We start from the raw sequence: 26,243 nt of genomic DNA, 5'->3' as shown, positions 1-26,243 counted from the left end.
TACACATTTAGAGTTCAAAATTCTTAGTAAACGTATAACACCATGAGAACATTTGGAATTTCAGTTTCAACAAAAAACCTGCTAGCAAAGTAGAGAGTATGACTTCATTTTATAAAAAAAATTGAAATGCATGACTTGAAGTATAATACTATAAGAGCCTCCTAACTTCAAACATTCCCATAGTGTACTGGTTTCGGAAACAGACGCAAAAAAGGCAAGCTTCCAGACACCAAGCAGAGCTCCAGTGGCGCAATCGGTCAGCGCGCGGTACTTATAAAGCAGTAACTGTTGAGCAATGCCGAGGTTGTGAGTTCGAGCCTCACCTGGAGCATTGTTTTCCTCTTTTCATCCATTTTTGTCAATTGCCAAAAAAAGTCTCTCATGGTTCACCATCGCATCAAAACATGATCATTGGGGAAACGTGCCTAGTTCTTTTGCTTTCATGTCTTCTGGCTTCTGCACCCATGTTTTTCAGATAGTTTGCAGTTTGCAAACAAGAACATTTCTTAGAAATCAAAGTGTAGTAACTGATTTGTTTGGAAAAGAAAAAAAAACTAAGTGCTCAGCTATATCTCGTTCAGCCCCAGTGGCCTAATGGATAAGGCACTGGCCTCCTAAGCCAGGGATTGTGGGTTCGAGTCCCATCTGGGGTGTTTGAGGCTGTTGATTACCAAAGCACACACACATGCTCTATTTTACTTCCAGATTTAAAGTGCTCAACCATCTTCTTCATTTCATAATGGTCCCATATGCTTGTTCAAAAGATCTTGGGAATTCTGATAGCACATTAAACATACAATGACAACTTTAAGTCCCAAGAATCGCCATGCATTTCCACTGCTTTGAAAGGGTCAGTCATTTCCGTTATACAGTCAAATCAAAATACACTCATTTACTATTCATTTATGCCGCAACACAAACACATTCACAGTGAACAACAATCCAGATACAGAAAAGTTTTCAACTGAATGATTAGCAAGCATAGCGACTTTTGATTTAATAAAACACGATGATATTCTTCTGTTAATTGGTACACATTTAGAGTTCAAAATTCTTAGTAAACGTATAACACCATGAGAACATTTGGAATTTCAGTTTCAACAAAAAACCTGCTAGCAAAGTAGAGAGTATGACTTCATTTTATTAAAAAAATGGAAATGCATGACTTGAAGTATAATACTATAAGAGCCTCCTAACTTCAAACATTCCCATAGTTTACTGGTTTCGGAAACAGACGCAAAAAAGGCAAGCTTCGAGACACCAAGCAGAGCTCCAGTGGCGCAATCGGTCAGCGCGCGGTACTTATAAAGCAGTAACTGTTGAGCAATGCCGAGGTTGTGAGTTCGAGCCTCACCTGGAGCATTGTTTTCCTCTTTTCATCCATTTTTGTCAATTGCCAAAGAAAGTCTCTCATGGTTCACCATCGCATCAAAACATGATCATTGGGGAAACGTGCCTAGTTCTTTTGCTTTCATGTCTTCTGGCTTCTGCACCCATGTTTTTCAGATAGTTTGCAGTTTGCAAACAAGAACATTTCTTAGAAATCAAAGTGTAGTAACTGATTTGTTTGAAAAAGAAAAAAAAACTAAGTGCTCAGCTATATCTCGTTCAGCCCCAGTGGCCTAATGGATAAGGCACTGGCCTCCTAAGCCAGGGATTGTGGGTTCGAGTCCCATCTGGGGTGTTTGAGGCTGTTGATTACCAAAGCACACACACATGCTCTATTTTACTTCCAGATTTAAAGTGCTCAACCATCTTCTTCATTTCTTAATGGTCCCATATGCTTGTTCAAAAGATCTTGGGAATTCTGATAGCACATTAAACATACAATGACAACTTTAAGTCCCAAGAATCGCCATGCATTTCCACTGCTTTGAAAGGGTCAGTCATTTCCGTTATACAGTCAAATCAAAATACACTCATTTACTATTCATTTATGCCGCAACACAAACACATTCACAGTGAACAACAATCCAGATACAGAAAAGTTTTCAACTGAATGATTAGCAAGCATAGCGACTTTTGATTTAATAAAACACGATGATATTCTTCTGTTAATTGGTACACATTTAGAGTTCAAAATTCTTAGTAAACGTATAACACCATGAGAACATTTGGAATTTCAGTTTCAACAAAAAACCTGCTAGCAAAGTAGAGAGTATGACTTCATTTTATTAAAAAAATGGAAATGCATGACTTGAAGTATAATACTATAAGAGCCTCCTAACTTCAAACATTCCCATAGTTTACTGGTTTCGGAAACAGACGCAAAAAAGGCAAGCTTCGAGACACCAAGCAGCGCTCCAGTGGCGCAATCGGTCAGCGCGCGGTACTTATAAAGCAGTAACTGTTGAGCAATGCCGAGGTTGTGAGTTCGAGCCTCACCTGGAGCATTGTTTTCCTCTTTTCATCCATTTTTGTCAATTGCCAAAGAAAGTCTCTCATGGTTCACCATCGCATCAAAACATGATCATTGGGGAAACGTGCCTAGTTCTTTTGCTTTCATGTCTTCTGGCTTCTGCACCCATGTTTTTCAGATAGTTTGCAGTTTGCAAACAAGAACATTTCTTAGAAATCAAAGTGTAGTAACTGATTTGTTTGGAAAAGAAAAAAAAACTAAGTGCTCAGCTATATCTCGTTCAGCCCCAGTGGCCTAATGGATAAGGCACTGGCCTCCTAAGCCAGGGATTGTGGGTTCGCGTCCCATCTGGGGTGTTTGAGGCTGTTGATTACCAAAGCACACACACATGCTCTATTTTACTTCCAGATTTAAAGTGCTCAACCATCTTCTTCATTTCATAATGGTCCCATATGCTTGTTCAAAAGATCTTGGGAATTCTGATAGCACATTAAACATACAATGACAACTTTAAGTCCCAAGAATCGCCATGCATTTCCACTGCTTTGAAAGGGTCAGTCATTTCCGTTATACAGTCAAATCAAAATACACTCATTTACTATTCATTTATGCCGCAACACAAACACATTCACAGTGAACAACAATCCAGATACAGAAAAGTTTTCAACTGAATGATTAGCAAGCATAGCGACTTTTGATTTAATAAAACACGATGATATTCTTCTGTTAATTGGTACACATTTAGAGTTCAAAATTCTTAGTAAACGTATAACACCATGAGAACATTTGGAATTTCAGTTTCAACAAAAAACCTGCTAGCAAAGTAGAGAGTATGACTTCATTTTATTAAAAAAATGGAAATGCATGACTTGAAGTATAATACTATAAGAGCCTCCTAACTTCAAACATTCCCATAGTTTACTGGTTTCGGAAACAGACGCAAAAAAGGCAAGCTTCGAGACACCAAGCAGAGCTCCAGTGGCGCAATCGGTCAGCGCGCGGTACTTATAAAGCAGTAACTGTTGAGCAATGCCGAGGTTGTGAGTTCGAGCCTCACCTGGAGCATTGTTTTCCTCTTTTCATCCATTTTTGTCAATTGCCAAAGAAAGTCTCTCATGGTTCACCATCGCATCAAAACATGATCATTGGGGAAACGTGCCTAGTTCTTTTGCTTTCATGTCTTCTGGCTTCTGCACCCATGTTTTTCAGATAGTGTGCAGTTTGCAAACAAGAACATTTCTTAGAAATCAAAGTGTAGTAACTGATTTGTTTGAAAAAGAAAAAAAAACTAAGTGCTCAGCTATATCTCGTTCAGCCCCAGTGGCCTAATGGATAAGGCACTGGCCTCCTAAGCCAGGGATTGTGGGTTCGAGTCCCATCTGGGGTGTTTGAGGCTGTTGATTACCAAAGCACACACACATGCTCTATTTTACTTCCAGATTTAAAGTGCTCAACCATCTTCTTCATTTCTTAATGGTCCCATATGCTTGTTCAAAAGATCTTGGGAATTCTGATAGCACATTAAACATACAATGACAACTTTAAGTCCCAAGAATCGCCATGCATTTCCACTGCTTTGAAAGGGTCAGTCATTTCCGTTATACAGTCAAATCAAAATACACTCATTTACTATTCATTTATGCCGCAACACAAACACATTCACAGTGAACAACAATCCAGATACAGAAAAGTTTTCAACTGAATGATTAGCAAGCATAGCGACTTTTGATTTAATAAAACACGATGATATTCTTCTGTTAATTGGTACACATTTAGAGTTCAAAATTCTTAGTAAACGTATAACACCATGAGAACATTTGGAATTTCAGTTTCAACAAAAAACCTGCTAGCAAAGTAGAGAGTATGACTTCATTTTATTAAAAAAATGGAAATGCATGACTTGAAGTATAATACTATAAGAGCCTCCTAACTTCAAACATTCCCATAGTTTACTGGTTTCGGAAACAGACGCAAAAAAGGCAAGCTTCGAGACACCAAGCAGCGCTCCAGTGGCGCAATCGGTCAGCGCGCGGTACTTATAAAGCAGTAACTGTTGAGCAATGCCGAGGTTGTGAGTTCGAGCCTCACCTGGAGCATTGTTTTCCTCTTTTCATCCATTTTTGTCAATTGCCAAAGAAAGTCTCTCATGGTTCATCATCGCATCAAAACATGATCATTGGGGAAACGTGCCTAGTTCTTTTGCTTTCATGTCTTCTGGCTTCTGCACCCATGTTTTTCAGATAGTTTGCAGTTTGCAAACAAGAACATTTCTTAGAAATCAAAGTGTAGTAACTGATTTGTTTGGAAAAGAAAAAAAAACTAAGTGCTCAGCTATATCTCGTTCAGCCCCAGTGGCCTAATGGATAAGGCACTGGCCTCCTAAGCCAGGGATTGTGGGTTCGCGTCCCATCTGGGGTGTTTGAGGCTGTTGATTACCAAAGCACACACACATGCTCTATTTTACTTCCAGATTTAAAGTGCTCAACCATCTTCTTCATTTCATAATGGTCCCATATGCTTGTTCAAAAGATCTTGGGAATTCTGATAGCACATTAAACATACAATGACAACTTTAAGTCCCAAGAATCGCCATGCATTTCCACTGCTTTGAAAGGGTCAGTCATTTCCGTTATACAGTCAAATCAAAATACACTCATTTACTATTCATTTATGCCGCAACACAAACACATTCACAGTGAACAACAATCCAGATACAGAAAAGTTTTCAACTGAATGATTAGCAAGCATAGCGACTTTTGATTTAATAAAACACGATGATATTCTTCTGTTAATTGGTACACATTTAGAGTTCAAAATTCTTAGTAAACGTATAACACCATGAGAACATTTGGAATTTCAGTTTCAACAAAAAACCTGCTAGCAAAGTAGAGAGTATGACTTCATTTTATAAAAAAAATGGAAATGCATGACTTGAAGTATAATACTATAAGAGCCTCCTAACTTCAAACATTCCCATAGTTTACTGGTTTCGGAAACAGACGCAAAAAAGGCAAGCTTCCAGACACCAAGCAGAGCTCCAGTGGCGCAATCGGTCAGCGCGCGGTACTTATAAAGCAGTAACTGTTGAGCAATGCCGAGGTTGTGAGTTCGAGCCTCACCTGGAGCATTGTTTTCCTCTTTTCATCCATTTTTGTCAATTGCCAAAGAAAGTCTCTCATGGTTCACCATCGCATCAAAACATGATCATTGGGGAAACGTGCCTAGTTCTTTTACTTTCATGTCTTCTGGCTTCTGCACCCATGTTTTTCAGATAGTTTGCAGTTTGCAAACAAGAACATTTCTTAGAAATCAAAGTGTAGTAACTGATTTGTTTGGAAAAGAAAAAAAAACTAAGTGCTCAGCTATATCTCGTTCAGCCCCAGTGGCCTAATGGATAAGGCACTGGCCTCCTAAGCCAGGGATTGTGGGTTCGAGTCCCATCTGGGGTGTTTGAGGCTGTTGATTACCAAAGCACACACACATGCTCTATTTTACTTCCAGATTTAAAGTGCTCAACCATCTTCTTCATTTCTTATTGGTCCATATGCTTGTTCAAAAGATCTTGGGAATTCTGATAGCACATTAAACATACAATGACAACTTTAAGTCCCAAGAATCGCCATGCATTTCCACTGCTTTGAAAGGGTCAGTCATTTCCGTTATACAGTCAAATCAAAATACACTCATTTACTACCGCAACACAAACACATTCACAGTGAACAACAATCCAGATACAGAAAAGTTTTCAACTGAATGATTAGCAAGCATAGCGACTTTTGATTTAATAAAACACGATGATATTCTTCTGTTAATTGGTACACATTTAGAGTTCAAAATTCTTAGTAAACGTATAACACCATGAGAACATTTGGAATTTCAGTTTCAACAAAAAACCTGCTAGCAAAGTAGAGAGTATGACTTCATTTTATAAAAAAAATGGAAATGCATGACTTGAAGTATAATACTATAAGAGCCTCCTAACTTCAAACATTCCCATAGTTTACTGGTTTCGGAAACAGACGCAAAAAAGGCAAGCTTCCAGACACCAAGCAGAGCTCCAGTGGCGCAATCGGTCAGCGCGCGGTACTTATAAAGCAGTAACTGTTGAGCAATGCCGAGGTTGTGAGTTCGAACCTCACCTGGAGCATTGTTTTCCTCTTTTCATCCATTTTTGTCAATTGCCAAAAAAAGTCTCTCATGGTTCACCATCGCATCAAAACATGATCATTGGGGAAACGTGCCTAGTTCTTTTGCTTTCTTGTCTTCTGGCTTCTGCACCCATGTTTTTCAGATAGTTTGCAGTTTGCAAACAAGAACATTTCTTAGAAATCAAAGTGTAGTAACTGATTTGATTGGAGAAGAAAAAAAAACTAAGTGCTCAGCTATATCTCGTTCAGCCCCAGTGGCCTAATGGATAAGGCACTGGCCTCCTAAGCCAGGGATTGTGGGTTCGAGTCCCATCTGGGGTGTTTGAGGCTGTTGATTACCAAAGCACACACACATGCTCTATTTTACTTCCAGATTTAAAGTGCTCAACCATCTTCTTCATTTCATAATGGTCCCATATGCTTGTTCAAAAGATCTTGGGAATTCTGATAGCACATTAAACATACAATGACAACTTTAAGTCCCAAGAATCGCCATGCATTTCCACTGCTTTGAAAGGGTCAGTCATTTCCGTTATACAGTCAAATCAAAATACACTCATTTACTATTCATTTATGCCGCAACACAAACACATTCACAGTGAACAACAATCCAGATACAGAAAAGTTTTCAACTGAATGATTAGCAAGCATAGCGACTTTTGATTTAATAAAACACGATGATATTCTTCTGTTAATTGGTACACATTTAGAGTTCAAAATTCTTAGTAAACGTATAACACCATGAGAACATTTGGAATTTCAGTTTCAACAAAAAACCTGCTAGCAAAGTAGAGAGTATGACTTCATTTTATTAAAAAAATGGAAATGCATGACTTGAAGTATAATACTATAAGAGCCTCCTAACTTCAAACATTCCCATAGTTTACTGGTTTCGGAAACAGACGCAAAAAAGGCAAGCTTCGAGACACTAAGCAGAGCTCCAGTGGCGCAATCGGTCAGCGCGCGGTACTTATAAAGCAGTAACTGTTGAGCAATGCCGAGGTTGTGAGTTCGAGCCTCACCTGGAGCATTGTTTTCCTCTTTTCATCCATTTTTGTCAATTGCCAAAGAAAGTCTCTCATGGTTCACCATCGCATCAAAACATGATCATTGGGGAAACGTGCCTAGTTCTTTTGCTTTCATGTCTTCTGGCTTCTGCACCCATGTTTTTCAGATAGTTTGCAGTTTGCAAACAAGAACATTTCTTAGAAATCAAAGTGTAGTAACTGATTTTTTTGAAAAAGAAAAAAAAACTAAGTGCTCAGCTATATCTCGTTCAGCCCCAGTGGCCTAATGGATAAGGCACTGGCCTCCTAAGCCAGGGATTGTGGGTTCGAGTCCCATCTGGGGTGTTTGAGGCTGTTGATTACCAAAGCACACACACATGCTCTATTTTACTTCCAGATTTAAAGTGCTCAACCATCTTCTTCATTTCTTAATGGTCCCATATGCTTGTTCAAAAGATCTTGGGAATTCTGATAGCACATTAAACATACAATGACAACTTTAAGTCCCAAGAATCGCCATGCATTTCCACTGCTTTGAAAGGGTCAGTCATTTCCGTTATACAGTCAAATCAAAATACACTCATTTACTATTCATTTATGCCGCAACACAAACACATTCACAGTGAACAACAATCCAGATACAGAAAAGTTTTCAACTGAATGATTAGCAAGCATAGCGACTTTTGATTTAATAAAACACGATGATATTCTTCTGTTAATTGGTACACATTTAGAGTTCAAAATTCTTAGTAAACGTATAACACCATGAGAACATTTGGAATTTCAGTTTCAACAAAAAACCTGCTAGCAAAGTAGAGAGTATGACTTCATTTTATTAAAAAAATGGAAATGCATGACTTGAAGTATAATACTATAAGAGCCTCCTAACTTCAAACATTCCCATAGTTTACTGGTTTCGGAAACAGACGCAAAAAAGGCAAGCTTCGAGACACCAGGCAGAGCTCCAGTGGCGCAATCGGTCAGCGCGCGGTACTTATAAAGCAGTAACTGTTGAGCAATGCCGAGGTTGTGAGTTCGAGCCTCACCTGGAGCATTGTTTTCCTCTTTTCATCCATTTTTGTCAATTGCCAAAGAAAGTCTCTCATGGTTCACCATCGCATCAAAACATGATCATTGGGGAAACGTGCCTAGTTCTTTTGCTTTCATGTCTTCTGGCTTCTGCACCCATGTTTTTCAGATAGTTTGCAGTTTGCAAACAAGAACATTTCTTAGAAATCAAAGTGTAGTAACTGATTTGTTTGGAAAAGAAAAAAAAACTAAGTGCTCAGCTATATCTCGTTCAGCCCCAGTGGCCTAATGGATAAGGCACTGGCCTCCTAAGCCAGGGATTGTGGGTTCGAGTCCCATCTGGGGTGTTTGAGGCTGTTGATTACCAAAGCACACACACATGCTCTATTTTACTTCCAGATTTAAAGTGCTCAACCATCTTCTTCATTTCATAATGGTCCCATATGCTTGTTCAAAAGATCTTGGGAATTCTGATAGCACATTAAACATACAATGACAACTTTAAGTCCCAAGAATCGCCATGCATTTCCACTGCTTTGAAAGGGTCAGTCATTTCCGTTATACAGTCAAATCAAAATACACTCATTTACTATTCATTTATGCCGCAACACAAACACATTCACAGTGAACAACAATCCAGATACAGAAAAGTTTTCAACTGAATGATTAGCAAGCATAGCGACTTTTGATTTAATAAAACACGATGATATTCTTCTGTTAATTGGTACACATTTAGAGTTCAAAATTCTTAGTAAACGTATAACACCATGAGAACATTTGGAATTTCAGTTTCAACAAAAAACCTGCTAGCAAAGTAGAGAGTATGACTTCATTTTATAAAAAAAATTGAAATGCATGACTTGAAGTATAATACTATAAGAGCCTCCTAACTTCAAACATTCCCATAGTGTACTGGTTTCGGAAACAGACGCAAAAAAGGCAAGCTTCCAGACACCAAGCAGAGCTCCAGTGGCGCAATCGGTCAGCGCGCGGTACTTATAAAGCAGTAACTGTTGAGCAATGCCGAGGTTGTGAGTTCGAGCCTCACCTGGAGCATTGTTTTCCTCTTTTCATCCATTTTTGTCAATTGCCAAAAAAAGTCTCTCATGGTTCACCATCGCATCAAAACATGATCATTGGGGAAACGTGCCTAGTTCTTTTGCTTTCATGTCTTCTGGCTTCTGCACCCATGTTTTTCAGATAGTTTGCAGTTTGCAAACAAGAACATTTCTTAGAAATCAAAGTGTAGTAACTGATTTGTTTGGAAAAGAAAAAAAAACTAAGTGCTCAGCTATATCTCGTTCAGCCCCAGTGGCCTAATGGATAAGGCACTGGCCTCCTAAGCCAGGGATTGTGGGTTCGAGTCCCATCTGGGGTGTTTGAGGCTGTTGATTACCAAAGCACACACACATGCTCTATTTTACTTCCAGATTTAAAGTGCTCAACCATCTTCTTCATTTCATAATGGTCCCATATGCTTGTTCAAAAGATCTTGGGAATTCTGATAGCACATTAAACATACAATGACAACTTTAAGTCCCAAGAATCGCCATGCATTTCCACTGCTTTGAAAGGGTCAGTCATTTCCGTTATACAGTCAAATCAAAATACACTCATTTACTATTCATTTATGCCGCAACACAAACACATTCACAGTGAACAACAATCCAGATACAGAAAAGTTTTCAACTGAATGATTAGCAAGCATAGCGACTTTTGATTTAATAAAACACGATGATATTCTTCTGTTAATTGGTACACATTTAGAGTTCAAAATTCTTAGTAAACGTATAACACCATGAGAACATTTGGAATTTCAGTTTCAACAAAAAACCTGCTAGCAAAGTAGAGAGTATGACTTCATTTTATTAAAAAAATGGAAATGCATGACTTGAAGTATAATACTATAAGAGCCTCCTAACTTCAAACATTCCCATAGTTTACTGGTTTCGGAAACAGACGCAAAAAAGGCAAGCTTCGAGACACCAAGCAGAGCTCCAGTGGCGCAATCGGTCAGCGCGCGGTACTTATAAAGCAGTAACTGTTGAGCAATGCCGAGGTTGTGAGTTCGAGCCTCACCTGGAGCATTGTTTTCCTCTTTTCATCCATTTTTGTCAATTGCCAAAGAAAGTCTCTCATGGTTCACCATCGCATCAAAACATGATCATTGGGGAAACGTGCCTAGTTCTTTTGCTTTCATGTCTTCTGGCTTCTGCACCCATGTTTTTCAGATAGTTTGCAGTTTGCAAACAAGAACATTTCTTAGAAATCAAAGTGTAGTAACTGATTTGTTTGAAAAAGAAAAAAAAACTAAGTGCTCAGCTATATCTCGTTCAGCCCCAGTGGCCTAATGGATAAGGCACTGGCCTCCTAAGCCAGGGATTGTGGGTTCGAGTCCCATCTGGGGTGTTTGAGGCTGTTGATTACCAAAGCACACACACATGCTCTATTTTACTTCCAGATTTAAAGTGCTCAACCATCTTCTTCATTTCTTAATGGTCCCATATGCTTGTTCAAAAGATCTTGGGAATTCTGATAGCACATTAAACATACAATGACAACTTTAAGTCCCAAGAATCGCCATGCATTTCCACTGCTTTGAAAGGGTCAGTCATTTCCGTTATACAGTCAAATCAAAATACACTCATTTACTATTCATTTATGCCGCAACACAAACACATTCACAGTGAACAACAATCCAGATACAGAAAAGTTTTCAACTGAATGATTAGCAAGCATAGCGACTTTTGATTTAATAAAACACGATGATATTCTTCTGTTAATTGGTACACATTTAGAGTTCAAAATTCTTAGTAAACGTATAACACCATGAGAACATTTGGAATTTCAGTTTCAACAAAAAACCTGCTAGCAAAGTAGAGAGTATGACTTCATTTTATTAAAAAAATGGAAATGCATGACTTGAAGTATAATACTATAAGAGCCTCCTAACTTCAAACATTCCCATAGTTTACTGGTTTCGGAAACAGACTCAAAAAAGGCAAGCTTCGAGACACCAAGCAGCGCTCCAGTGGCGCAATCGGTCAGCGCGCGGTACTTATAAAGCAGTAACTGTTGAGCAATGCCGAGGTTGTGAGTTCGAGCCTCACCTGGAGCATTGTTTTCCTCTTTTCATCCATTTTTGTCAATTGCCAAAGAAAGTCTCTCATGGTTCACCATCGCATCAAAACATGATCATTGGGGAAACGTGCCTAGTTCTTTTGCTTTCATGTCTTCTGGCTTCTGCACCCATGTTTTTCAGATAGTTTGCAGTTTGCAAACAAGAACATTTCTTAGAAATCAAAGTGTAGTAACTGATTTGTTTGGAAAAGAAAAAAAAACTAAGTGCTCAGCTATATCTCGTTCAGCCCCAGTGGCCTAATGGATAAGGCACTGGCCTCCTAAGCCAGGGATTGTGGGTTCGCGTCCCATCTGGGGTGTTTGAGGCTGTTGATTACCAAAGCACACACACATGCTCTATTTTACTTCCAGATTTAAAGTGCTCAACCATCTTCTTCATTTCATAATGGTCCCATATGCTTGTTCAAAAGATCTTGGGAATTCTGATAGCACATTAAACATACAATGACAACTTTAAGTCCCAAGAATCGCCATGCATTTCCACTGCTTTGAAAGGGTCAGTCATTTCCGTTATACAGTCAAATCAAAATACACTCATTTACTATTCATTTATGCCGCAACACAAACACATTCACAGTGAACAACAATCCAGATACAGAAAAGTTTTCAACTGAATGATTAGCAAGCATAGCGACTTTTGATTTAATAAAACACGATGATATTCTTCTGTTAATTGGTACACATTTAGAGTTCAAAATTCTTAGTAAACGTATAACACCATGAGAACATTTGGAATTTCAGTTTCAACAAAAAACCTGCTAGCAAAGTAGAGAGTATGACTTCATTTTATTAAAAAAATGGAAATGCATGACTTGAAGTATAATACTATAAGAGCCTCCTAACTTCAAACATTCCCATAGTTTACTGGTTTCGGAAACAGACGCAAAAAAGGCAAGCTTCGAGACACCAAGCAGAGCTCCAGTGGCGCAATCGGTCAGCGCGCGGTACTTATAAAGCAGTAACTGTTGAGCAATGCCGAGGTTGTGAGTTCGAGCCTCACCTGGAGCATTGTTTTCCTCTTTTCATCCATTTTTGTCAATTGCCAAAGAAAGTCTCTCATGGTTCACCATCGCATCAAAACATGATCATTGGGGAAACGTGCCTAGTTCTTTTGCTTTCATGTCTTCTGGCTTCTGCACCCATGTTTTTCAGATAGTTTGCAGTTTGCAAACAAGAACATTTCTTAGAAATCAAAGTGTAGTAACTGATTTGTTTGAAAAAGAAAAAAAAACTAAGTGCTCAGCTATATCTCGTTCAGCCCCAGTGGCCTAATGGATAAGGCACTGGCCTCCTAAGCCAGGGATTGTGGGTTCGAGTCCCATCTGGGGTGTTTGAGGCTGTTGATTACCAAAGCACACACACATGCTCTATTTTACTTCCAGATTTAAAGTGCTCAACCATCTTCTTCATTTCTTAATGGTCCCATATGCTTGTTCAAAAGATCTTGGGAATTCTGATAGCACATTAAACATACAATGACAACTTTAAGTCCCAAGAATCGCCATGCATTTCCACTGCTTTGAAAGGGTCAGTCATTTCCGTTATACAGTCAAATCAAAATACACTCATTTACTATTCATTTATGCCGCAACACAAACACATTCACAGTGAACAACAATCCAGATACAGAAAAGTTTTCAACTGAATGATTAGCAAGCATAGCGACTTTTGATTTAATAAAACACGATGATATTCTTCTGTTAATTGGTACACATTTAGAGTTCAAAATTCTTAGTAAACGTATAACACCATGAGAACATTTGGAATTTCAGTTTCAACAAAAATCCTGCTAGCAAAGTAGAGAGTATGACTTCATTTTATAAAAAAAATTGAAATGCATGACTTGAAGTATAATACTATAAGAGCCTCCTAACTTCAAACATTCCCATAGTGTACTGGTTTCGGAAACAGACGCAAAAAAGGCAAGCTTCCAGACACCAAGCAGAGCTCCAGTGGCGCAATCGGTCAGCGCGCGGTACTTATAAAGCAGTAACTGTTGAGCAATGCCGAGGTTGTGAGTTCGAGCCTCACCTGGAGCATTGTTTTCCTCTTTTCATCCATTTTTGTCAATTGCCAAAAAAAGTCTCTCATGGTTCACCATCGCATCAAAACATGATCATTGGGGAAACGTGCCTAGTTCTTTTGCTTTCATGTCTTCTGGCTTCTGCACCCATGTTTTTCAGATAGTTTGCAGTTTGCAAACAAGAACATTTCTTAGAAATCAAAGTGTAGTAACTGATTTGTTTGGAAAAGAAAAAAAAACTAAGTGCTCAGCTATATCTCGTTCAGCCCCAGTGGCCTAATGGATAAGGCACTGGCCTCCTAAGCCAGGGATTGTGGGTTCGAGTCCCATCTGGGGTGTTTGAGGCTGTTGATTACCAAAGCACACACACATGCTCTATTTTACTTCCAGATTTAAAGTGCTCAACCATCTTCTTCATTTCATAATGGTCCCATATGCTTGTTCAAAAGATCTTGGGAATTCTGATAGCACATTAAACATACAATGACAACTTTAAGTCCCAAGAATCGCCATGCATTTCCACTGCTTTGAAAGGGTCAGTCATTTCCGTTATGCAGTCAAATCAAAATACACTCATTTACTATTCATTTATGCCGCAACACAAACACATTCACAGTGAACAACAATCCAGATACAGAAAAGTTTTCAACTGAATGATTAGCAAGCATAGCGACTTTTGATTTAATAAAACACGATGATATTCTTCTGTTAATTGGTACACATTTAGAGTTCAAAATTCTTAGTAAACGTATAACACCATGAGAACATTTGGAATTTCAGTTTCAACAAAAAACCTGCTAGCAAAGTAGAGAGTATGACTTCATTTTATTAAAAAAATGGAAATGCATGACTTGAAGTATAATACTATAAGAGCCTCCTAACTTCAAACATTCCCATAGTTTACTGGTTTCGGAAACAGACGCAAAAAAGGCAAGCTTCGAGACACCAAGCAGAGCTCCAGTGGCGCAATCGGTCAGCGCGCGGTACTTATAAAGCAGTAACTGTTGAGCAATGCCGAGGTTGTGAGTTCGAGCCTCACCTGGAGCATTGTTTTCCTCTTTTCATCCATTTTTGTCAATTGCCAAAGAAAGTCTCTCATGGTTCACCATCGCATCAAAACATGATCATTGGGGAAACGTGCCTAGTTCTTTTGCTTTCATGTCTTCTGGCTTCTGCACCCATGTTTTTCAGATAGTTTGCAGTTTGCAAACAAGAACATTTCTTAGAAATCAAAGTGTAGTAACTGATTTGTTTGAAAAAGAAAAAAAAACTAAGTGCTCAGCTATATCTCGTTCAGCCCCAGTGGCCTAATGGATAAGGCACTGGCCTCCTAAGCCAGGGATTGTGGGTTCAAGTCCCATCTGGGGTGTTTGAGGCTGTTGATTACCAAAGCACACACACATGCTCTATTTTACTTCCAGATTTAAAGTGCTCAACCATCTTCTTCATTTCTTAATGGTCCCATATGCTTGTTCAAAAGATCTTGGGAATTCTGATAGCACATTAAACATACAATGACAACTTTAAGTCCCAAGAATCGCCATGCATTTCCACTGCTTTGAAAGGGTCAGTCATTTCCGTTATACAGTCAAATCAAAATACACTCATTTACTATTCATTTATGCCGCAACACAAACACATTCACAGTGAACAACAATCCAGATACAGAAAAGTTTTCAACTGAATGATTAGCAAGCATAGCGACTTTTGATTTAATAAAACACGATGATATTCTTCTGTTAATTGGTACACATTTAGAGTTCAAAATTCTTAGTAAACGTATAACACCATGAGAACATTTGGAATTTCAGTTTCAACAAAAAACCTGCTAGCAAAGTAGAGAGTATGACTTCATTTTATTAAAAAAATGGAAATGCATGACTTGAAGTATAATACTATAAGAGCCTCCTAACTTCAAACATTCCCATAGTTTACTGGTTTCGGAAACAGACTCAAAAAAGGCAAGCTTCGAGACACCAAGCAGCGCTCCAGTGGCGCAATCGGTCAGCGCGCGGTACTTATAAAGCAGTAACTGTTGAGCAATGCCGAGGTTGTGAGTTCGAGCCTCACCTGGAGCATTGTTTTCCTCTTTTCATCCATTTTTGTCAATTGCCAAAGAAAGTCTCTCATGGTTCACCATCGCATCAAAACATGATCATTGGGGAAACGTGCCTAGTTCTTTTGCTTTCATGTCTTCTGGCTTCTGCACCCATGTTTTTCAGATAGTTTGCAGTTTGCAAACAAGAACATTTCTTAGAAATCAAAGTGTAGTAACTGATTTGTTTGGAAAAGAAAAAAAAACTAAGTGCTCAGCTATATCTCGTTCAGCCCCAGTGGCCTAATGGATAAGGCACTGGCCTCCTAAGCCAGGGATTGTGGGTTCGCGTCCCATCTGGGGTGTTTGAGGCTGTTGATTACCAAAGCACACACACATGCTCTATTTTACTTCCAGATTTAAAGTGCTCAACCATCTTCTTCATTTCATAATGGTCCCATATGCTTGTTCAAAAGATCTTGGGAATTCTGATAGCACATTAAACATACAATGACAACTTTAAGTCCCAAGAATCGCCATGCATTTCCACTGCTTTGAAAGGGTCAGTCATTTCCGTTATACAGTCAAATCAAAATACACTCATTTACTATTCATTTATGCCGCAACACAAACACATTCACAGTGAACAACAATCCAGATACAGAAAAGTTTTCAACTGAATGATTAGCAAGCATAGCGACTTTTGATTTAATAAAACACGATGATATTCTTCTGTTAATTGGTACACATTTAGAGTTCAAAATTCTTAGTAAACGTATAACACCATGAGAACATTTGGAATTTCAGTTTCAACAAAAAACCTGCTAGCAAAGTAGAGAGTATGACTTCATTTTATTAAAAAAATGGAAATGCATGACTTGAAGTATAATACTATAAGAGCCTCCTAACTTCAAACATTCCCATAGTTTACTGGTTTCGGAAACAGACGCAAAAAAGGCAAGCTTCGAGACACCAAGCAGAGCTCCAGTGGCGCAATCGGTCAGCGCGCGGTACTTATAAAGCAGTAACTGTTGAGCAATGCCGAGGTTGTGAGTTCGAGCCTCACCTGGAGCATTGTTTTCCTCTTTTCATCCATTTTTGTCAATTGCCAAAGAAAGTCTCTCATGGTTCACCATCGCATCAAAACATGATCATTGGGGAAACGTGCCTAGTTCTTTTGCTTTCATGTCTTCTGGCTTCTGCACCCATGTTTTTCAGATAGTTTGCAGTTTGCAAACAAGAACATTTCTTAGAAATCAAAGTGTAGTAACTGATTTGTTTGAAAAAGAAAAAAAAACTAAGTGCTCAGCTATATCTCGTTCAGCCCCAGTGGCCTAATGGATAAGGCACTGGCCTCCTAAGCCAGGGATTGTGGGTTCGAGTCCCATCTGGGGTGTTTGAGGCTGTTGATTACCAAAGCACACACACATGCTCTATTTTACTTCCAGATTTAAAGTGCTCAACCATCTTCTTCATTTCTTAATGGTCCCATATGCTTGTTCAAAAGATCTTGGGAATTCTGATAGCACATTAAACATACAATGACAACTTTAAGTCCCAAGAATCGCCATGCATTTCCACTGCTTTGAAAGGGTCAGTCATTTCCGTTATACAGTCAAATCAAAATACACTCATTTACTATTCATTTATGCCGCAACACAAACACATTCACAGTGAACAACAATCCAGATACAGAAAAGTTTTCAACTGAATGATTAGCAAGCATAGCGACTTTTGATTTAATAAAACACGATGATATTCTTCTGTTAATTGGTACACATTTAGAGTTCAAAATTCTTAGTAAACGTATAACACCATGAGAACATTTGGAATTTCAGTTTCAACAAAAAACCTGCTAGCAAAGTAGAGAGTATGACTTCATTTTATTAAAAAAATGGAAATGCATGACTTGAAGTATAATACTATAAGAGCCTCCTAACTTCAAACATTCCCATAGTTTACTGGTTTCGGAAACAGACGCAAAAAAGGCAAGCTTCGAGACACCAAGCAGCGCTCCAGTGGCGCAATCGGTCAGCGCGCGGTACTTATAAAGCAGTAACTGTTGAGCAATGCCGAGGTTGTGAGTTCGAGCCTCACCTGGAGCATTGTTTTCCTCTTTTCATCCATTTTTGTCAATTGCCAAAGAAAGTCTCTCATGGTTCACCATCGCATCAAAACATGATCATTGGGGAAACGTGCCTAGTTCTTTTGCTTTCATGTCTTCTGGCTTCTGCACCCATGTTTTTCAGATAGTTTGCAGTTTGCAAACAAGAACATTTCTTAGAAATCAAAGTGTAGTAACTGATTTGTTTGGAAAAGAAAAAAAAACTAAGTGCTCAGCTATATCTCGTTCAGCCCCAGTGGCCTAATGGATAAGGCACTGGCCTCCTAAGCCAGGGATTGTGGGTTCGCGTCCCATCTGGGGTGTTTGAGGCTGTTGATTACCAAAGCACACACACATGCTCTATTTTACTTCCAGATTTAAAGTGCTCAACCATCTTCTTCATTTCATAATGGTCCCATATGCTTGTTCAAAAGATCTTGGGAATTCTGATAGCACATTAAACATACAATGACAACTTTAAGTCCCAAGAATCGCCATGCATTTCCACTGCTTTGAAAGGGTCAGTCATTTCCGTTATACAGTCAAATCAAAATACACTCATTTACTATTCATTTATGCCGCAACACAAACACATTCACAGTGAACAACAATCCAGATACAGAAAAGTTTTCAACTGAATGATTAGCAAGCATAGCGACTTTTGATTTAATAAAACACGATGATATTCTTCTGTTAATTGGTACACATTTAGAGTTCAAAATTCTTAGTAAACGTATAACACCATGAGAACATTTGGAATTTCAGTTTCAACAAAAAACCTGCTAGCAAAGTAGAGAGTATGACTTCATTTTATAAAAAAAATGGAAATGCATGACTTGAAGTATAATACTATAAGAGCCTCCTAACTTCAAACATTCCCATAGTTTACTGGTTTCGGAAACAGACGCAAAAAAGGCAAGCTTCCAGACACCAAGCAGAGCTCCAGTGGCGCAATCGGTCAGCGCGCGGTACTTATAAAGCAGTAACTGTTGAGCAATGCCGAGGTTGTGAGTTCGAGCCTCACCTGGAGCATTGTTTTCCTCTTTTCATCCATTTTTGTCAATTGCCAAAGAAAGTCTCTCATGGTTCACCATCGCATCAAAACATGATCATTGGGGAAACGTGCCTAGTTCTTTTACTTTCATGTCTTCTGGCTTCTGCACCCATGTTTTTCAGATAGTTTGCAGTTTGCAAACAAGAACATTTCTTAGAAATCAAAGTGTAGTAACTGATTTGTTTGGAAAAGAAAAAAAAACTAAGTGCTCAGCTATATCTCGTTCAGCCCCAGTGGCCTAATGGATAAGGCACTGGCCTCCTAAGCCAGGGATTGTGGGTTCGAGTCCCATCTGGGGTGTTTGAGGCTGTTGATTACCAAAGCACACACACATGCTCTATTTTACTTCCAGATTTAAAGTGCTCAACCATCTTCTTCATTTCATAATGGTCCCATATGCTTGTTCAAAAGATCTTGGGAATTCTGATAGCACATTAAACATACAATGACAACTTTAAGTCCCAAGAATCGCCATGCATTTCCACTGCTTTGAAAGGGTCAGTCATTTCCGTTATACAGTCAAATCAAAATACACTCATTTACTACCGCAACACAAACACATTCACAGTGAACAACAATCCAGATACAGAAAAGTTTTCAACTGAATGATTAGCAAGCATAGCGACTTTTGATTTAATAAAACACGATGATATTCTTCTGTTAATTGGTACACATTTAGAGTTCAAAATTCTTAGTAAACGTATAACACCATGAGAACATTTGGAATTTCAGTTTCAACAAAAAACCTGCTAGCAAAGTAGAGAGTATGACTTCATTTTATTAAAAAAATGGAAATGCATGACTTGAAGTATAATACTATAAGAGCCTCCTAACTTCAAACATTCCCATAGTTTACTGGTTTCGGAAACAGACGCAAAAAAGGCAAGCTTCGAGACACCAAGCAGAGCTCCAGTGGCGCAATCGGTCAGCGCGCGGTACTTATAAAGCAGTAAATGTTGAGCAATGCCGAGGTTGTGAGTTCGAGCCTCACCTGGAGCATTGTTTTCCTCTTTTCATCCATTTTTGTCAATTGCCAAAGAAAGTCTCTCATGGTTCACCATCGCATCAAAACATGATCATTGGGGAAACGTGCCTAGTTCTTTTGCTTTCATGTCTTCTGGCTTCTGCACCCATGTTTTTCAGATAGTTTGCAGTTTGCAAACAAGAACATTTCTTAGAAATCAAAGTGTAGTAACTGATTTGTTTGGAAAAGAAAAAAAAACTAAGTGCTCAGCTATATCTCGTTCAGCCCCAGTGGCCTAATGGATAAGGCACTGGCCTCCTAAGCCAGGGATTGTGGGTTCGAGTCCCATCTGGGGTGTTTGAGGCTGTTGATTACCAAAGCACACACACATGCTCTATTTTACTTCCAGATTTAAAGTGCTCAACCATCTTCTTCATTTCATAATGGTCCCATATGCTTGTTCAAAAGATCTTGGGAATTCTGATAGCACATTAAACATACAATGACAACTTTAAGTCCCAAGAATCGCCATGCATTTCCACTGCTTTGAAAGGGTCAGTCATTTCCGTTATACAGTCAAATCAAAATACACTCATTTACTATTCATTTATGCCGCAACACAAACACATTCACAGTGAACAACAATGCAGATACAGAAAAGTTTTCAACTGAATGATTAGCAAGCATAGCGACTTTTGATTTAATAAAACACGATGATATTCTTCTGTTAATTGGTACACATTTAGAGTTCAAAATTCTTAGTAAACGTATAACACCATGAGAACATTTGGAATTTCAGTTTCAACAAAAAACCTGCTAGCAAAGTAGAGAGTATGACTTCATTTTATAAAAAAAATGGAAATGCATGACTTGAAGTATAATACTATAAGAGCCTCCTAACTTCAAACATTCCCATAGTGTACTGGTTTCGGAAACAGACGCAAAAAAGGCAAGCTTCCAGACACCAAGCAGAGCTCCAGTGGCGCAATCGGTCAGCGCGCGGTACTTATAAAGCAGTAACTGTTGAGCAATGCCGAGGTTGTGAGTTCGAGCCTCACCTGGAGCATTGTTTTCCTCTTTTCATCCATTTTTGTCAATTGCCAAAGAAAGTCTCTCATGGTTCACCATCGCATCAAAACATGATCATTGGGGAAACGTGCCTAGTTCTTTTGCTTTCATGTCTTCTGGCTTCTGCACCCATGTTTTTCAGATAGTTTGCAGTTTGCAAACAAGAACATTTCTTAGAAATCAAAGTGTAGTAACTGATTTGTTTGGAAAAGAAAAAAAAACTAAGTGCTCAGCTATATCTCGTTCAGCCCCAGTGGCCTAATGGATAAGGCACTGGCCTCCTAAGCCAGGGATTGTGGGTTCGAGTCCCATCTGGGGTGTTTGAGGCTGTTGATTACCAAAGCACACACACATGCTCTATTTTACTTCCAGATTTAAAGTGCTCAACCATCTTCTTCATTTCATAATGGTCCCATATGCTTGTTCAAAAGATCTTGGGAATTCTGATAGCACATTAAACATACAATGACAACTTTAAGTCCCAAGAATCGCCATGCATTTCCACTGCTTTGAAAGGGTCAGTCATTTCCGTTATACAGTCAAATCAAAATACACTCATTTACTATTCATTTATGCCGCAACACAAACACATTCACAGTGAACAACAATCCAGATACAGAAAAGTTTTCAACTGAATGATTAGCAAGCATAGCGACTTTTGATTTAATAAAACACGATGATATTCTTCTGTTAATTGGTACACATTTAGAGTTCAAAATTCTTAGTAAACGTATAACACCATGAGAACATTTGGAATTTCAGTTTCAACAAAAAACCTGCTAGCAAAGTAGAGAGTATGACTTCATTTTATAAAAAAAATGGAAATGCATGACTTGAAGTATAATACTATAAGAGCCTCCTAACTTCAAACATTCCCATAGTTTACTGGTTTCGGAAACAGACGCAAAAAAGGCAAGCTTCCAGACACCAAGCAGAGCTCCAGTGGCGCAATCGGTCAGCGCGCGGTACTTATAAAGCAGTAACTGTTGAGCAATGCCGAGGTTGTGAGTTCGAGCCTCACCTGGAGCATTGTTTTCCTCTTTTCATCCATTTTTGTCAATTGCCAAAGAAAGTCTCTCATGGTTCACCATCGCATCAAAACATGATCATTGGGGAAACGTGCCTAGTTCTTTTACTTTCATGTCTTCTGGCTTCTGCACCCATGTTTTTCAGATAGTTTGCAGTTTGCAAACAAGAACATTTCTTAGAAATCAAAGTGTAGTAACTGATTTGTTTGGAAAAGAAAAAAAAACTAAGTGCTCAGCTATATCTCGTTCAGCCCCAGTGGCCTAATGGATAAGGCACTGGCCTCCTAAGCCAGGGATTGTGGGTTCGAGTCCCATCTGGGGTGTTTGAGGCTGTTGATTACCAAAGCACACACACATGCTCTATTTTACTTCCAGATTTAAAGTGCTCAACCATCTTCTTCATTTCTTATTGGTCCCATATGCTTGTTCAAAAGATCTTGGGAATTCTGATAGCACATTAAACATACAATGACAACTTTAAGTCCCAAGAATCGCCATGCATTTCCACTGCTTTGAAAGGGTCAGTCATTTCCGTTATACAGTCAAATCAAAATACACTCATTTACTATTCATTTATGCCGCAACACAAACACATTCACAGTGAACAACAATCCAGATACAGAAAAGTTTTCAACTGAATGATTAGCAAGCATAGCGACTTTTGATTTAATAAAACACGATGATATTCTTCTGTTAATTGGTACACATTTAGAGTTCAAAATTCTTAGTAAACGTATAACACCATGAGAACATTTGGAATTTCAGTTTCAACAAAAAACCTGCTAGCAAAGTAGAGAGTATGACTTCATTTTATAAAAAAAATGGAAATGCATGACTTGAAGTATAATACTATAAGAGCCTCCTAACTTCAAACATTCCCATAGTTTACTGGTTTCGGAAACAGACGCAAAAAAGGCAAGCTTCCAGACACCAAGCAGAGCTCCAGTGGCGCAATCGGTCAGCGCGCGGTACTTATAAAGCAGTAACTGTTGAGCAATGCCGAGGTTGTGAGTTCGAACCTCACCTGGAGCATTGTTTTCCTCTTTTCATCCATTTTTGTCAATTGCCAAAAAAAGTCTCTCATGGTTCACCATCGCATCAAAACATGATCATTGGGGAAACGTGCCTAGTTCTTTTGCTTTCTTGTCTTCTGGCTTCTGCACCCATGTTTTTCAGATAGTTTGCAGTTTGCAAACAAGAACATTTCTTAGAAATCAAAGTGTAGTAACTGATTTGATTGGAGAAGAAAAAAAAACTAAGTGCTCAGCTATATCTCGTTCAGCCCCAGTGGCCTAATGGATAAGGCACTGGCCTCCTAAGCCAGGGATTGTGGGTTCGAGTCCCATCTGGGGTGTTTGAGGCTGTTGATTACCAAAGCACACACACATGCTCTATTTTACTTCCAGATTTAAAGTGCTCAACCATCTTCTTCATTTCATAATGGTCCCATATGCTTGTTCAAAAGATCTTGGGAATTCTGATAGCACATTAAACATACAATGACAACTTTAAGTCCCAAGAATCGCCATGCATTTCCACTGCTTTGAAAGGGTCAGTCATTTCCGTTATACAGTCAAATCAAAATACACTCATTTACTATTCATTTATGCCGCAACACAAACACATTCACAGTGAACAACAATCCAGATACAGAAAAGTTTTCAACTGAATGATTAGCAAGCATAGCGACTTTTGATTTAATAAAACACGATGATATTCTTCTGTTAATTGGTACACATTTAGAGTTCAAAATTCTTAGTAAACGTATAACACCATGAGAACATTTGGAATTTCAGTTTCAACAAAAAACCTGCTAGCAAAGTAGAGAGTATGACTTCATTTTATTAAAAAAATGGAAATGCATGACTTGAAGTATAAGTCTGCACCCATGTTTTTCAGATAGTTTGCAGTTTGCAAACAAGAACATTTCTTAGAAATCAAAGTGTAGTAACTGATTTTTTTGAAAAAGAAAAAAAAACTAAGTGCTCAGCTATATCTCGTTCAGCCCCAGTGGCCTAATGGATAAGGCACTGGCCTCCTAAGCCAGGGATTGTGGGTTCGAGTCCCATCTGGGGTGTTTGAGGCTGTTGATTACGAAAGCACACACACATGCTCTATTTTACTTCCAGATTTAAAGTGCTCAACCATCTTCTTCATTTCTTAATGGTCCCATATGCTTGTTCAAAAGATCTTGGGAATTCTGATAGCACATTAAACATACAATGACAACTTTAAGTCCCAAGAATCGCCATGCATTTCCACTGCTTTGAAAGGGTCAGTCATTTCCGTTATACAGTCAAATCAAAATACACTCATTTACTATTCATTTATGCCGCAACACAAACACATTCACAGTGAACAACAATCCAGATACAGAAAAGTTTTCAACTGAATGATTAGCAAGCATAGCGACTTTTGATTTAATAAAACACGATGATATTCTTCTGTTAATTGGTACACATTTAGAGTTCAAAATTCTTAGTAAACGTATAACACCATGAGAACATTTGGAATTTCAGTTTCAACAAAAAACCTGCTAGCAAAGTAGAGAGTATGACTTCATTTTATTAAAAAAATGGAAATGCATGACTTGAAGTATAATACTATAAGAGCCTCCTAACTTCAAACATTCCCATAGTTTACTGGTTTCGGAAACAGACGCAAAAAAGGCAAGCTTCGAGACACCAGGCAGAGCTCCAGTGGCGCAATCGGTCAGCGCGCGGTACTTATAAAGCAGTAACTGTTGAGCAATGCCGAGGTTGTGAGTTCGAGCCTCACCTGGAGCATTGTTTTCCTCTTTTCATCCATTTTTGTCAATTGCCAAAGAAAGTCTCTCATGGTTCACCATCGCATCAAAACATGATCATTGGGGAAACGTGCCTAGTTCTTTTGCTTTCATGTCTTCTGGCTTCTGCACCCATGTTTTTCAGATAGTTTGCAGTTTGCAAACAAGAACATTTCTTAGAAATCAAAGTGTAGTAACTGATTTGTTTGGAAAAGAAAAAAAAACTAAGTGCTCAGCTATATCTCGTTCAGCCCCAGTGAACTAATGGATAAGGCACTGGCCTCCTAAGCCAGGGATTGTGGGTTCGAGTCCCATCTGGGGTGTTTGAGGCTGTTGATTACCAAAGCACACACACATGCTCTATTTTACTTCCAGATTTAAAGTGCTCAACCATCTTCTTCATTTCATAATGGTCCCATATGCTTGTTCAAAAGATCTTGGGAATTCTGATAGCACATTAAACATACAATGACAACTTTAAGTCCCAAGAATCGCCATGCATTTCCACTGCTTTGAAAGGGTCAGTCATTTCCGTTATACAGTCAAATCAAAATACACTCATTTACTATTCATTTATGCCGCAACACAAACACATTCACAGTGAACAACAATCCAGATACAGAAAAGTTTTCAACTGAATGATTAGCAAGCATAGCGACTTTTGATTTAATAAAACACGATGATATTCTTCTGTTAATTGGTACACATTTAGAGTTCAAAATTCTTAGTAAACGTATAACACCATGAGAACATTTGGAATTTCAGTTTCAACAAAAAACCTGCTAGCAAAGTAGAGAGTATGACTTCATTTTATTAAAAAAATGGAAATGCATGACTTGAAGTATAATACTATAAGAGCCTCCTAACTTCAAACATTCCCATAGTTTACTGGTTTCGGAAACAGACGCAAAAAAGGCAAGCTTCGAGACACCAAGCAGAGCTCCAGTGGCGCAATCGGTCAGCGCGCGGTACTTATAAAGCAGTAACTGTTGAGCAATGCCGAGGTTGTGAGTTCGAGCCTCACCTGGAGCATTGTTTTCCTCTTTTCATCCATTTTTGTCAATTGCCAAAGAAAGTCTCTCATGGTTCACCATCGCATCAAAACATGATCATTGGGGAAACGTGCCTAGTTCTTTTGCTTTCATGTCTTCTGGCTTCTGCACCCATGTTTTTCAGATAGTTTGCAGTTTGCAAACAAGAACATTTCTTAGAAATCAAAGTGTAGTAACTGATTTGTTTGAAAAAGAAAAAAAAACTAAGTGCTCAGCTATATCTCGTTCAGCCCCAGTGGCCTAATGGATAAGGCACTGGCCTCCTAAGCCAGGGATTGTGGGTTCGAGTCCCATCTGGGGTGTTTGAGGCTGTTGATTACCAAAGCACACACACATGCTCTATTTTACTTCCAGATTTAAAGTGCTCAACCATCTTCTTCATTTCTTAATGGTCCCATATGCTTGTTCAAAAGATCTTGGGAATTCTGATAGCACATTAAACATAC

At 38.7% G+C, this 26,243-nt stretch overlaps 45 non-coding genes across 45 annotated transcripts; all 45 read left to right on the top strand.

Annotated features, from left to right (window-relative positions):
* Positions 1-238: 238 nt before the first annotated feature.
* On the top strand, positions 239-331 carry TRNAI-UAU (transfer RNA isoleucine (anticodon UAU)). Its single transcript is given in 2 exon segments — positions 239-276; positions 296-331. It is a non-coding gene; the product is annotated as a tRNA-Ile (tRNA).
* A 249-nt stretch (positions 332-580) lies between these two features.
* On the top strand, positions 581-653 carry TRNAR-CCU (transfer RNA arginine (anticodon CCU)). The gene has a single exon. It is a non-coding gene; the product is annotated as a tRNA-Arg (tRNA).
* A 616-nt stretch (positions 654-1,269) lies between these two features.
* Positions 1,270-1,362, top strand: TRNAI-UAU (transfer RNA isoleucine (anticodon UAU)). The gene is given in 2 exon segments: positions 1,270-1,307; positions 1,327-1,362. It is a non-coding gene; the product is annotated as a tRNA-Ile (tRNA).
* Positions 1,363-1,611: 249 nt separating this feature from the next.
* Positions 1,612-1,684, top strand: TRNAR-CCU (transfer RNA arginine (anticodon CCU)). The gene has a single exon. It is a non-coding gene; the product is annotated as a tRNA-Arg (tRNA).
* Positions 1,685-2,300: 616 nt separating this feature from the next.
* TRNAI-UAU (transfer RNA isoleucine (anticodon UAU)) lies at positions 2,301-2,393 on the top strand. The gene is given in 2 exon segments: positions 2,301-2,338; positions 2,358-2,393. It is a non-coding gene; the product is annotated as a tRNA-Ile (tRNA).
* Positions 2,394-3,331: 938 nt separating this feature from the next.
* TRNAI-UAU (transfer RNA isoleucine (anticodon UAU)) lies at positions 3,332-3,424 on the top strand. The gene is given in 2 exon segments: positions 3,332-3,369; positions 3,389-3,424. It is a non-coding gene; the product is annotated as a tRNA-Ile (tRNA).
* Positions 3,425-3,673: 249 nt separating this feature from the next.
* Positions 3,674-3,746, top strand: TRNAR-CCU (transfer RNA arginine (anticodon CCU)). The gene has a single exon. It is a non-coding gene; the product is annotated as a tRNA-Arg (tRNA).
* Positions 3,747-4,362: 616 nt separating this feature from the next.
* On the top strand, positions 4,363-4,455 carry TRNAI-UAU (transfer RNA isoleucine (anticodon UAU)). Its single transcript is given in 2 exon segments — positions 4,363-4,400; positions 4,420-4,455. It is a non-coding gene; the product is annotated as a tRNA-Ile (tRNA).
* A 938-nt stretch (positions 4,456-5,393) lies between these two features.
* On the top strand, positions 5,394-5,486 carry TRNAI-UAU (transfer RNA isoleucine (anticodon UAU)). Its single transcript is given in 2 exon segments — positions 5,394-5,431; positions 5,451-5,486. It is a non-coding gene; the product is annotated as a tRNA-Ile (tRNA).
* A 249-nt stretch (positions 5,487-5,735) lies between these two features.
* On the top strand, positions 5,736-5,808 carry TRNAR-CCU (transfer RNA arginine (anticodon CCU)). The gene has a single exon. It is a non-coding gene; the product is annotated as a tRNA-Arg (tRNA).
* A 605-nt stretch (positions 5,809-6,413) lies between these two features.
* On the top strand, positions 6,414-6,506 carry TRNAI-UAU (transfer RNA isoleucine (anticodon UAU)). Its single transcript is given in 2 exon segments — positions 6,414-6,451; positions 6,471-6,506. It is a non-coding gene; the product is annotated as a tRNA-Ile (tRNA).
* A 249-nt stretch (positions 6,507-6,755) lies between these two features.
* Positions 6,756-6,828, top strand: TRNAR-CCU (transfer RNA arginine (anticodon CCU)). The gene has a single exon. It is a non-coding gene; the product is annotated as a tRNA-Arg (tRNA).
* A 616-nt stretch (positions 6,829-7,444) lies between these two features.
* Positions 7,445-7,537, top strand: TRNAI-UAU (transfer RNA isoleucine (anticodon UAU)). The gene is given in 2 exon segments: positions 7,445-7,482; positions 7,502-7,537. It is a non-coding gene; the product is annotated as a tRNA-Ile (tRNA).
* Positions 7,538-7,786: 249 nt separating this feature from the next.
* TRNAR-CCU (transfer RNA arginine (anticodon CCU)) lies at positions 7,787-7,859 on the top strand. The gene has a single exon. It is a non-coding gene; the product is annotated as a tRNA-Arg (tRNA).
* Positions 7,860-8,475: 616 nt separating this feature from the next.
* TRNAI-UAU (transfer RNA isoleucine (anticodon UAU)) lies at positions 8,476-8,568 on the top strand. Its single transcript is given in 2 exon segments — positions 8,476-8,513; positions 8,533-8,568. It is a non-coding gene; the product is annotated as a tRNA-Ile (tRNA).
* Positions 8,569-8,817: 249 nt separating this feature from the next.
* TRNAR-CCU (transfer RNA arginine (anticodon CCU)) lies at positions 8,818-8,890 on the top strand. The gene has a single exon. It is a non-coding gene; the product is annotated as a tRNA-Arg (tRNA).
* Positions 8,891-9,506: 616 nt separating this feature from the next.
* TRNAI-UAU (transfer RNA isoleucine (anticodon UAU)) lies at positions 9,507-9,599 on the top strand. The gene is given in 2 exon segments: positions 9,507-9,544; positions 9,564-9,599. It is a non-coding gene; the product is annotated as a tRNA-Ile (tRNA).
* A 249-nt stretch (positions 9,600-9,848) lies between these two features.
* TRNAR-CCU (transfer RNA arginine (anticodon CCU)) lies at positions 9,849-9,921 on the top strand. The gene has a single exon. It is a non-coding gene; the product is annotated as a tRNA-Arg (tRNA).
* A 616-nt stretch (positions 9,922-10,537) lies between these two features.
* TRNAI-UAU (transfer RNA isoleucine (anticodon UAU)) lies at positions 10,538-10,630 on the top strand. Its single transcript is given in 2 exon segments — positions 10,538-10,575; positions 10,595-10,630. It is a non-coding gene; the product is annotated as a tRNA-Ile (tRNA).
* A 249-nt stretch (positions 10,631-10,879) lies between these two features.
* On the top strand, positions 10,880-10,952 carry TRNAR-CCU (transfer RNA arginine (anticodon CCU)). The gene has a single exon. It is a non-coding gene; the product is annotated as a tRNA-Arg (tRNA).
* A 616-nt stretch (positions 10,953-11,568) lies between these two features.
* On the top strand, positions 11,569-11,661 carry TRNAI-UAU (transfer RNA isoleucine (anticodon UAU)). The gene is given in 2 exon segments: positions 11,569-11,606; positions 11,626-11,661. It is a non-coding gene; the product is annotated as a tRNA-Ile (tRNA).
* Positions 11,662-12,599: 938 nt separating this feature from the next.
* Positions 12,600-12,692, top strand: TRNAI-UAU (transfer RNA isoleucine (anticodon UAU)). The gene is given in 2 exon segments: positions 12,600-12,637; positions 12,657-12,692. It is a non-coding gene; the product is annotated as a tRNA-Ile (tRNA).
* Positions 12,693-12,941: 249 nt separating this feature from the next.
* TRNAR-CCU (transfer RNA arginine (anticodon CCU)) lies at positions 12,942-13,014 on the top strand. Its single transcript has one exon. It is a non-coding gene; the product is annotated as a tRNA-Arg (tRNA).
* A 616-nt stretch (positions 13,015-13,630) lies between these two features.
* Positions 13,631-13,723, top strand: TRNAI-UAU (transfer RNA isoleucine (anticodon UAU)). The gene is given in 2 exon segments: positions 13,631-13,668; positions 13,688-13,723. It is a non-coding gene; the product is annotated as a tRNA-Ile (tRNA).
* Positions 13,724-13,972: 249 nt separating this feature from the next.
* On the top strand, positions 13,973-14,045 carry TRNAR-CCU (transfer RNA arginine (anticodon CCU)). The gene has a single exon. It is a non-coding gene; the product is annotated as a tRNA-Arg (tRNA).
* A 616-nt stretch (positions 14,046-14,661) lies between these two features.
* TRNAI-UAU (transfer RNA isoleucine (anticodon UAU)) lies at positions 14,662-14,754 on the top strand. Its single transcript is given in 2 exon segments — positions 14,662-14,699; positions 14,719-14,754. It is a non-coding gene; the product is annotated as a tRNA-Ile (tRNA).
* Positions 14,755-15,003: 249 nt separating this feature from the next.
* On the top strand, positions 15,004-15,076 carry TRNAR-CCU (transfer RNA arginine (anticodon CCU)). Its single transcript has one exon. It is a non-coding gene; the product is annotated as a tRNA-Arg (tRNA).
* Positions 15,077-15,692: 616 nt separating this feature from the next.
* Positions 15,693-15,785, top strand: TRNAI-UAU (transfer RNA isoleucine (anticodon UAU)). The gene is given in 2 exon segments: positions 15,693-15,730; positions 15,750-15,785. It is a non-coding gene; the product is annotated as a tRNA-Ile (tRNA).
* A 938-nt stretch (positions 15,786-16,723) lies between these two features.
* TRNAI-UAU (transfer RNA isoleucine (anticodon UAU)) lies at positions 16,724-16,816 on the top strand. Its single transcript is given in 2 exon segments — positions 16,724-16,761; positions 16,781-16,816. It is a non-coding gene; the product is annotated as a tRNA-Ile (tRNA).
* Positions 16,817-17,065: 249 nt separating this feature from the next.
* TRNAR-CCU (transfer RNA arginine (anticodon CCU)) lies at positions 17,066-17,138 on the top strand. Its single transcript has one exon. It is a non-coding gene; the product is annotated as a tRNA-Arg (tRNA).
* A 616-nt stretch (positions 17,139-17,754) lies between these two features.
* TRNAI-UAU (transfer RNA isoleucine (anticodon UAU)) lies at positions 17,755-17,847 on the top strand. Its single transcript is given in 2 exon segments — positions 17,755-17,792; positions 17,812-17,847. It is a non-coding gene; the product is annotated as a tRNA-Ile (tRNA).
* A 938-nt stretch (positions 17,848-18,785) lies between these two features.
* TRNAI-UAU (transfer RNA isoleucine (anticodon UAU)) lies at positions 18,786-18,878 on the top strand. The gene is given in 2 exon segments: positions 18,786-18,823; positions 18,843-18,878. It is a non-coding gene; the product is annotated as a tRNA-Ile (tRNA).
* A 249-nt stretch (positions 18,879-19,127) lies between these two features.
* On the top strand, positions 19,128-19,200 carry TRNAR-CCU (transfer RNA arginine (anticodon CCU)). Its single transcript has one exon. It is a non-coding gene; the product is annotated as a tRNA-Arg (tRNA).
* A 606-nt stretch (positions 19,201-19,806) lies between these two features.
* On the top strand, positions 19,807-19,899 carry TRNAI-UAU (transfer RNA isoleucine (anticodon UAU)). Its single transcript is given in 2 exon segments — positions 19,807-19,844; positions 19,864-19,899. It is a non-coding gene; the product is annotated as a tRNA-Ile (tRNA).
* A 249-nt stretch (positions 19,900-20,148) lies between these two features.
* TRNAR-CCU (transfer RNA arginine (anticodon CCU)) lies at positions 20,149-20,221 on the top strand. Its single transcript has one exon. It is a non-coding gene; the product is annotated as a tRNA-Arg (tRNA).
* Positions 20,222-20,837: 616 nt separating this feature from the next.
* Positions 20,838-20,930, top strand: TRNAI-UAU (transfer RNA isoleucine (anticodon UAU)). The gene is given in 2 exon segments: positions 20,838-20,875; positions 20,895-20,930. It is a non-coding gene; the product is annotated as a tRNA-Ile (tRNA).
* Positions 20,931-21,179: 249 nt separating this feature from the next.
* TRNAR-CCU (transfer RNA arginine (anticodon CCU)) lies at positions 21,180-21,252 on the top strand. The gene has a single exon. It is a non-coding gene; the product is annotated as a tRNA-Arg (tRNA).
* Positions 21,253-21,868: 616 nt separating this feature from the next.
* Positions 21,869-21,961, top strand: TRNAI-UAU (transfer RNA isoleucine (anticodon UAU)). The gene is given in 2 exon segments: positions 21,869-21,906; positions 21,926-21,961. It is a non-coding gene; the product is annotated as a tRNA-Ile (tRNA).
* A 249-nt stretch (positions 21,962-22,210) lies between these two features.
* On the top strand, positions 22,211-22,283 carry TRNAR-CCU (transfer RNA arginine (anticodon CCU)). Its single transcript has one exon. It is a non-coding gene; the product is annotated as a tRNA-Arg (tRNA).
* Positions 22,284-22,899: 616 nt separating this feature from the next.
* Positions 22,900-22,992, top strand: TRNAI-UAU (transfer RNA isoleucine (anticodon UAU)). Its single transcript is given in 2 exon segments — positions 22,900-22,937; positions 22,957-22,992. It is a non-coding gene; the product is annotated as a tRNA-Ile (tRNA).
* A 249-nt stretch (positions 22,993-23,241) lies between these two features.
* On the top strand, positions 23,242-23,314 carry TRNAR-CCU (transfer RNA arginine (anticodon CCU)). The gene has a single exon. It is a non-coding gene; the product is annotated as a tRNA-Arg (tRNA).
* A 650-nt stretch (positions 23,315-23,964) lies between these two features.
* TRNAR-CCU (transfer RNA arginine (anticodon CCU)) lies at positions 23,965-24,037 on the top strand. The gene has a single exon. It is a non-coding gene; the product is annotated as a tRNA-Arg (tRNA).
* A 616-nt stretch (positions 24,038-24,653) lies between these two features.
* On the top strand, positions 24,654-24,746 carry TRNAI-UAU (transfer RNA isoleucine (anticodon UAU)). Its single transcript is given in 2 exon segments — positions 24,654-24,691; positions 24,711-24,746. It is a non-coding gene; the product is annotated as a tRNA-Ile (tRNA).
* A 938-nt stretch (positions 24,747-25,684) lies between these two features.
* Positions 25,685-25,777, top strand: TRNAI-UAU (transfer RNA isoleucine (anticodon UAU)). The gene is given in 2 exon segments: positions 25,685-25,722; positions 25,742-25,777. It is a non-coding gene; the product is annotated as a tRNA-Ile (tRNA).
* A 249-nt stretch (positions 25,778-26,026) lies between these two features.
* On the top strand, positions 26,027-26,099 carry TRNAR-CCU (transfer RNA arginine (anticodon CCU)). Its single transcript has one exon. It is a non-coding gene; the product is annotated as a tRNA-Arg (tRNA).
* Positions 26,100-26,243: the final 144 nt, after the last annotated feature.

Source organism: Engystomops pustulosus, chromosome 4 (genome assembly GCF_040894005.1).
Source record: "Engystomops pustulosus chromosome 4, aEngPut4.maternal, whole genome shotgun sequence".
NCBI classification, from domain to species: Eukaryota; Metazoa; Chordata; class Amphibia; order Anura; family Leptodactylidae; genus Engystomops; species Engystomops pustulosus.
The sequence above is the reverse complement of the archived record's forward strand: the minus strand, read 5'-3'. Positions and strand labels throughout refer to the sequence as shown.